Source organism: Fukomys damarensis, unplaced genomic scaffold (assembly GCF_012274545.1).
Source record: "Fukomys damarensis isolate Sample0158 unplaced genomic scaffold, DMR_v1.0_HiC HiC_scaffold_9, whole genome shotgun sequence".
Classification (NCBI taxonomy): domain Eukaryota; kingdom Metazoa; phylum Chordata; class Mammalia; order Rodentia; family Bathyergidae; genus Fukomys; species Fukomys damarensis.
The window spans coordinates 19,087,351-19,095,653 of NW_022900921.1; the positions used below are offsets into that span (position 1 = coordinate 19,087,351).

At 38.2% G+C, this 8,303-nt stretch overlaps 1 protein-coding gene across 6 annotated transcripts in view; it reads left to right on the forward strand.

Annotated features, from left to right (window-relative positions):
• Positions 1 to 8,303, forward strand: part of Tenm2 (teneurin transmembrane protein 2) — a 1,175,298-nt gene that overhangs the window by 87,951 nt on the left and 1,079,044 nt on the right. For all 6 annotated transcript variants that reach the window (XM_010622224.2, XM_010622227.2, XM_033761618.1 and 3 more), the window contains exon 2: positions 950 to 1,061. The gene's annotated coding sequence lies outside the window, so the exon portion shown is untranslated. The remainder of the gene's footprint in view (positions 1 to 949; positions 1,062 to 8,303) is intronic.

Here is an 8,303-nt window from a genome sequence, read left to right on the forward strand (position 1 = left end):
TGTTTTTTTTTTTTTTTTTTTTTTTTTTTTTTTTTTTTTTTTTTTGGTGAAGGATTGGAATTTGCATTTTCCAGAAAAGTTATTCATTTGGAAATGAGTCCAAAATCTCTCGAAATTTCAGACATGTGCCGTTGGAATGGTAAGGACAGTGATGATGACAACTGACGTGGATGGAAGGAAACTGTGTGCCAGGCAATGTGTTAAGCATGTTTGAAAGGATTTTTATGTTTGGTCTTCAAAATATTCCTAAATATAGGTGTATGTATTTTCCCATTTTAGATGAAGAATAGTTACATTGTTTTCTTACGGCAGCATGCTATTGGGCTAGTGAGACGTTCCTCTCGTATAATGTACTTCTGTATATTATTGACAATGGTATTAACTAATAAATATTTGAATTTAAAAGTCAGTGAAATGACACTTAAATTGTATGAGTGACCAAATGTTAAATTTAAGATGAAATAAATCATTTTGAAGGGATGGGGCTTTAGCTCAGTGCTGCTGCTGCCTGCCTCGCAAATGCAAGTGCCCAAGTTTGATCCCTGGTACCAAAAAAAAAAAAATCATTTTTAAGTATGAGGAAAAGACATGAAATCTATATATTACTTGAAAGATGCATGTCAGCTCTTCTTTAGTTATAATACTGTGTATTTCATTGTTTATATTATAAACAGCATCAGCTTTGAAAGTTAACAGATATATGATAACAACATTGTGGCAATTTTATGCCAAAATATCAAGGGTATGCCATAGTCAAATTAACTGAAATAATTAGTATGTTTATCATATATTTTACATTCCTCTGTTAACAAATATTTTAAGGAGATAAGCTCTGTAGTTTAGCTCACTTAGCTTCTAATTTCAAATTTCCTACATTTTAAAGAAGTGCCACTATTTTTTTTACTTATGCTTGTTTGACTCTTACCTATTTTCTTTTTCATGTGAACAGTAACGTCCAGCATTTTACTGCCTGAGCATCTGGAACTTGCTTCATCACTTGGCTTTGCTGTGAGGCACTCCTAGAAAGCTAGCAGAATTGTGCAACGAAGAGCTACTTTTCGGTGAGTGAAATTACAGCTACGATTTTGTGTTTTGTTCTGCCTCAAGTTGCGCTCACAGTGTTGACCCATGCTTTCATATGGGGCACATGATAGAGCTTTTCCAGATGTGTAGGAAAGCTATTTTTTCCTTATGGACAAAAGTAATTTGTACTGACATTTTTCCTCTCTGAAATCTGCTATTATCTTTTTTTCCTCCTACCCAGTTGAATGGCTTTACAATTCTTAGCCACACTTCTGCCTCTTCCATGCTTGGATGGATCCCCTCTGGCCATATCCCTGTCCCCACCCTGGGTACATAATTTGGCCACTACACCTTTCTTATTTGTTATCTACACAAGGACCTAAAATGTGACAGCGGTGATTAGGTGGACCACACAGCATCACACCGTAGACTGTAGAGATCTCTGAATGGCTAAAATTTGAATTGCTTGACCCATTGTACTGTTGAAATCTGTACTGGCGGTGTGACAGGAAGCAAAGGAAGGCATCAGCCTTCTCTTATGTTCATACTTAAATCCTTTGTGGTTCCATTGTTCCTAAGCTGGCGCCTTCAATAAAACTCCATGTCTTCTAGCCCAGGTATCAAATGTTTTCCTAGGGCTCTTTCTTGGGAATTCTACAACCATTTTCCTCTAGTCTTTTGTTTTTTACTTATTTATCCATCAATTTCAGTACAATTCCATTTTAGTGCTGAGGATCCTACCTAGGACCTTGCACTTGTTGGACAAGAGCTTTGCCTTTGAGCTAAACCCTCAGCCTTCTTTTGCTTTTTAGATCTCACTTTTTAGTTTTACAAATCAAATCCAGCCAAGCGGGCTCATTTGAGGGTGGAGCAATTAGGAGGCTCCCTGGGGACTTTTAATGCACTATGCAATTCTAATTTGGAGATGGGGTATCTGACTTAGCTACAGTATAACTTATCGCATAAATTTCATAATTTGAATATGCATAGAAACTTTATGGCTAAGGATGGGGTGGAAGAAACTATATTAAAGACTTTCAGAGATCTGACAAATAAATGGCAAATGTATCTGGATTGTATTCTTTTGTTTCTTCTTCAGTTTTTATTGCTAACAGAGATTTTGTGTGAAAACAAGACAGTGAATAAAGAGAAGGTCTTGGGTGGCCTAGAGAGAAGAAATGGATTTCAGGCCAAAGGTGATGGTATGACTGCCTCAAAAGTCAGGGGTGCGTAAAACAATACTCACTTAGCTTGGTTGAAATAGTCAGTTTAGAACGCACACGTGGAGGGAAACTAAAGTCCAAGCAACTTGCTTTGAAATTTACCATTCTACTATGGCTAGTTTTCTACTTTTATTTCTTTTACTTTCATGGCTTTCTGACCTAATGCAGGAGAACCCTCTACAAGAATAGTAAAAATACTACATGTTTTTTTTTTTAAATCACACCTTTCTTGTAAGAAAGGTATTTGATTTAAGAAACAGTGCTCAGCATACCTTAACTTTCTCTGTTTGGAACAGAGAGAATTCGCTCTGTAAACCAAGAGCTGGCCTTGAAGTCACTATCCAGCCTGGCTAGCCTCAAACTCACGGTCCTCTGCCCTTAGCCTCCCCCATGCTGGGGTTCCCACCAAACCTGACTCTGTTCTAGTGTCTGCAAGTGAGATTCAAGATGGCTGTTCAGCTTGATTTGGTTAGAAGGCCTCTCTGACTTCAGAGTGGCTAAGTAACAGATTAGGCACCATTCCTTCTAAGAAGCATCCTCTTGATCCTCTTTTCTGTGGCCATAAGCTCATGTCTCTCTTTGCTTTTGTTCTTATGGAAATATAACCAAGCACTCAGGAAATCCATTACACATGTAGAGTTGTCAATTTTGGAAGAAATAGGAAGGCGTATGGTGAAACAGACCTAAGACTGGCATATCCTACGCTAACCCATCTGTCTTCTCTCAGCAATAACAGACCAGAAAACTGCAGAGTGAGAAACACTGAGCATTGTGGGACAGGACCTGGAAAAATGGAGCCTGCCGTGGAAAGAGAGGCCTTTTCTAAAGATTCTAGAGTCATTTTTGACCTTGTTATTGTCTAAGAGGCATGCTTTGCTTTTGTTTCTTCAGCATCATCTTTATCATATCAAATTTATTCTTCTGCCTCAATTTACTGGTAAAAAAGTAATGAAATTGTTTGGAGGTACGTGATGGCCGGAGAAGTAAATGGGTGGAGTAGAGTGAGAATGATGAGGGTTAGCACATGGTTTTGAGAGAGAGAGAAAAGTTTGTATAGTTTTGGGTACCGCAAATCTCAAGAGTCTGAGGTTTAGAAGATGAAAGCATGAACAGTGGCGTTGTTCCCAGACATTTTACCTTGAACTGCCTGACCCACGGACCCACAGATTTTTGAGTGTTCTCCGAGCTTTTGTGACGTATTGCCATCGCTTGCTTAGAGCAGTATTTTTTACCATTTACTCTACAAACAGAAAGGTTTTGAATTCTGGCGACGTAACACGCCAGGCAGTGAGGCGGCTTGGCTTGCAGAAAGCTACTATTATCGTGTAGGAGAAGTTCTCCATGCTGTCTGGCTTTATATTTTACATCCCACTGAGCCTGTTTCCAAGAATTACCCACCTCCTTTGCAAAGGACTCTGCAAGGCTTCTGCCCTCTGCTGTTCACTTGAGGTGTGGCTTTCAGTCCTGATAGAACGAATGAGCGGCTTTGCCAAGCAGTAAGAAGCCTCACAACCCTGAAGTCCTGTTTCTCCAGCTTTCCAGCTCCTTCCCAGACCCCCTCTGGCATTTTATTTCCTGGTAAGGCTTTTGCCTGAGTTTTACATACTATGTCCTCTTTACTCTTACGAAGCAATATTCAAAGAAGAGCAGCCTTTCCAGCCAGGGATCTATCGTAAAGAATTCCATGCAACTTGTTTTGTTTCTCTGAAAGTGGAGTATAATATGGACGTCACTCCTTATTCGGTTCCTACAGAGCATTAGAGTGAAGTGTCCATCCTCACTGCCTTAAGGCTGTCTCTCAATTGTTTTCAGTCCAACTAGGATAAAATGTGAGAAACGATTCCATTATCACCAAAACTATGTTTTCTTTATGGTATTCACTATTTACATTACCAAGATGAAGGAGGAATACGAGTAAACATCAAAGAAAAAAATACTCCGACAATTTTAAAGATCACTTTGACAAGGACTAAAGAGGACAAAGTTTTTTTTTTTTCTTCAAATTTTGATATGATTAAAAGGAAACCTTACTTTAGGACAAAGTTTGGGTAAGTTGAGAGAACTATGTGTGGCATGTGTTTTAGGCAGTGTATCAGTGCGTGAGGTGTGGATTGAACTCCCATCCGTGGATTGAAAGCTGGCTTTCCATCCCATTTAGAAAGTTCACAATACTCACCATTTGCTGAACACATGAGTGTGCCCACACCTCTTTTAAGAAATAAGATTAATACCATTTTTTCAAGTGTAAGATCTATTTCTATGTAATCTGCAATTATGAGCACCATGTTGGAAGTCTTACACTGAGCTCTTTCATCTTTTCCCGTTTGCCAGTATAAAAACAGCCTTTAAAACTCCACAGCTAACCTCTAAGATGAGTGCGCTGTGAGATGTGTTTTTCTACACTCCTTGCCCGAGTTGCCTCTTAACATTGTGAGATTTACGGGTTTTCTTTAAATATTTCACATTCTCTCACATAAAGTCATGTAATATTGCACATTTCATAAAACATTTTCTTGGGAATTTAAGGAATGAAATAGAATTTACAGAGCCAGCTCTAAGCTGCTAATGCTTGCAATTGTTTAAACACAGTGATGCCCACCCACCTCTGTTTGCCAGCTCTCGTCAGGGTATAGATTTTAGTTTTCAAGCTCCTGCATATATAAATCCATGAGATATTTGTGATACAAACCACGTAAAGTGGTTATAAAACATTACTGAAGGTTTTAATTAGGTCTTTGGGAAAATAGAAGGAAGCCATCCTTGAATGGCTTGTAGTACTATCATTAAAAAACAGTTACCCCAAAGGCAAAGCAGTCCATGGATATTTTTCATGTCATTAAAACTACACACTGGTGTGAGCAAATTGAGGTAAACGTAAGGAAATTTTACACGATATTGAAAACATACAAGAAAAACAATCACACAGGACAAGTCCAACCTGACTGAAAGCTGTAAGATAAAAATTGTGGTAGTTTAATATAATTGTTATTATGTGTAATATAAATAAGGGAACATTCTTCTCAAGTGTTTTGGGTGTTTCCTTGTGTATGTTCGTACATGTGTGTGTGTAGGTTTATATACATGCATGCCACACCAAAGTCGACAGAAAATGGGCATGTTATAAAGACTCTAAGACTATGAAGTCATTGCCGTACAGAGAAAATAAATAAGTGCAGCTGATTCCTCTTGGAAGGATTCATGTTCCATAAATTCTCCGTAAATACCTATGTGGTCAGTAAACGCTGAATCATTGCTTCAAGCGGAAATACAGGGTTAAGAAAGAACAAGCCTCACGTGACAGTTTTGTCATCCAATCAACAGATGCACACATAAGCTTGATTTATATGTGCCTCTGGGTAAAGACGTCTTGTTTAGTATATGCTCTTTATCTGTTACTGCACTTGGCCAGCACCAGTGTCAGCTGTGCCTAAGCGAAGCTTCTCTGACACGCGTTCTTTCTCTACAAGACACGTCACATTCCTGTACTGAGGAAACCTCGGTACTGCTGCAGAGATGTGCTCAAGGACAATACTGAACAGTGAAGTCACCAGTAAAAAATGCCCAGATATTAAACATGTGGCAATCAACAGACAGCGGAAGAGGTATTTTTGGTAGAAGAACTAAAATAAGAACCCAGAAGTTCCCAGGCTGGATCTCATCTGGGGATATGAATATTGGAAAACTCAAATAGTTTAATTTTTAGTTTTTTTGATCTGAGCTGTAAATCTTGGTTTTTAGTATGTTGATGAATTCACAAATATGGAATCCACAAATAGTAAGGACTATCTCTCTCTGAAATGTCTTCACATAATTTTCGAACTGGATTTATAAAGTTCATCTCTGAACTTCTTGCTATGCAAAGCTCAAATTGAATGTGCTCGTTTAGAATACCTCTGTTGCCTACACTAAAAAGGAGGTGCTGTAGCTATTTTAAAAACTTTTTCTAATGCTTGGACTTGATAGAAATTTTTCATATTGAAAAGGTCTTGCAATTTACTATAGTATCAATATAATCTTAAATCAGATGCAATGGTAGGAAGTGGTGGATGTCCTAAAAGCAGGTCTTACAGTGTGTATTTCCCTGATTCAAGTACACTGAATACAGTTATATGTGGACCATTCTGAAGTTCATACACATATCCTTTCAGTGGTACTGCTGATCTGAGGTTAAAATCAGAAATAAGCAGTGTTGCATCTCTTTCTGTTGTACACCTGATACGTTGAGTAGAACATAATGGAACAAAAGTATAGGATATTGGTCTTTACTTTTGATGATCAAGTACTATGTTTTTAAAAATCTGTAAAGTATAAGATACCAGTATTGGCCTGCTGGGCCAGTTATTAAAGTTTTTGTTAAATATCATCCTTGATTTGGGGGAAAGGTAAGATGTTGGAGATTGCCAATCAGTTTATGATAGTGAAAAGTGCTGAGGAACTAGAGGGCTTACGACTTTGGGACCCATTAGTTATATATTTCACATTTTATGTGGCCTGGGTCCCATCTCCTCTCGTCTCACCTATGAACTCCTGGAGTGGGCCTGGCCAGACTCACAGAATTTGGGTGTGGATTTTAAAGTAGGTTCTGCCCGAACAGGGACTTAAACCCTGGACCCTCAGAATAAAAGTCTGTTGCTCTTCTGACTGAGCTATCTGGGCCCTTATTTAACATTTTATGCGAAGAGATGGTTCAGCATAGATTCATCACACAGAAGACAGTGCCACTGTTGTCGAGTATTGTGGACAGTTCAAGCAAAGAGGAAAACATTTTTAAAAATTCACAGACACGGTGTTTTTCTATTTTTTTCTTGAAATAGAATTCACCTTCTTCTTGGTTCCACTGACATAATACTCATTTCATGTGAGAATTAATTTGAAAAATGAATCTTCTAATTATTCTTTGTGTGTCTTTTAAGAGTATAGTGTGTTAAATAAGTGGTTTTAAGAAAGAAGTCTTTCTTGCTTTCTAAAAGGTTCAATTATATTGGAAGATCAAGTGAGTTATTTTTAAAATTAAAATAAGTGATGTGAAATTCAGAGGAGAGAGTTATCACGGTGATCGATATGGGCATAACACAAAGTGGGGAGCATGGGAGAGAGTGGATGGCTCAGAATGAGGTGCCGATAGCAGGGAGGGATTTGATAAGCACATGGCAGGACTACAGTGACTGCCTACTGAGGACCTGATCCGTGTCCACTGAGTGTGAGACACACTGCAGTCCTTCAAGACACTCCCCACGGCGCTACGTAGGAATTAATAGTGGAGACAGTGAGAATGAGAGCTATTACACAGTCTCCCCAGGGTCACGCAGCTAATGAACTACAGCAAAGGGATTCAAAAACCACCCCCCTCTTCCCCCTTTTGATGGAGTCCTTAGGCCACTTGTAAAATGTTATTTAGGCTTGAGTTTTTGTTTTTCTTTTCTGCAAGATGGAGTTAAAATGACTTGCCTAGGTTTGCAAACTAATATTACTACCATGACATTGTTACCGAAAGAGCAAAGTGTAGGTCACCAGCGGGGCAGGGAGACATGTAAGTAATTAGCAGAAAATCTGACTGTGATATAAAACAGTGAGAATATTTATCATCTTTTCAGATTTTTTTCTAATGTGCCCATTACTTCAAGGAGAATATCTCAGCTAGTGTCTATAATAGTGCTCCTTTATCTGAGCTTTTGCTTCTATGGCTTTATTCATTCACAGTCAACTGTGATCTAAAAAATTACATGGAAATTTTCAGAAATAAACAGTTAATGAAGTTTAAATCACATACTATTCTGAGTAGTACAATTAAACCCCACCCTGCTTCACTTTTTCCCACCTGGAGGATGAATGTTCTCTTTGTCTTCTGCATCCACAGTGTATATAGGACCCTCCCTTTAGCAATTTAAAATAATTTCTGGTATGGCATTGACTATCATGGCGGCACAGTGCTAGTTTTTGAGTATTATACAGTGTTATAATTGCTCCATTTTATAAATTATCATTGTTAATTTCCTGTTGTGCCTAATTATAAATTAAGCTTTATCATAGATAGTTGTGTGTGTGTGTGTGTGTATA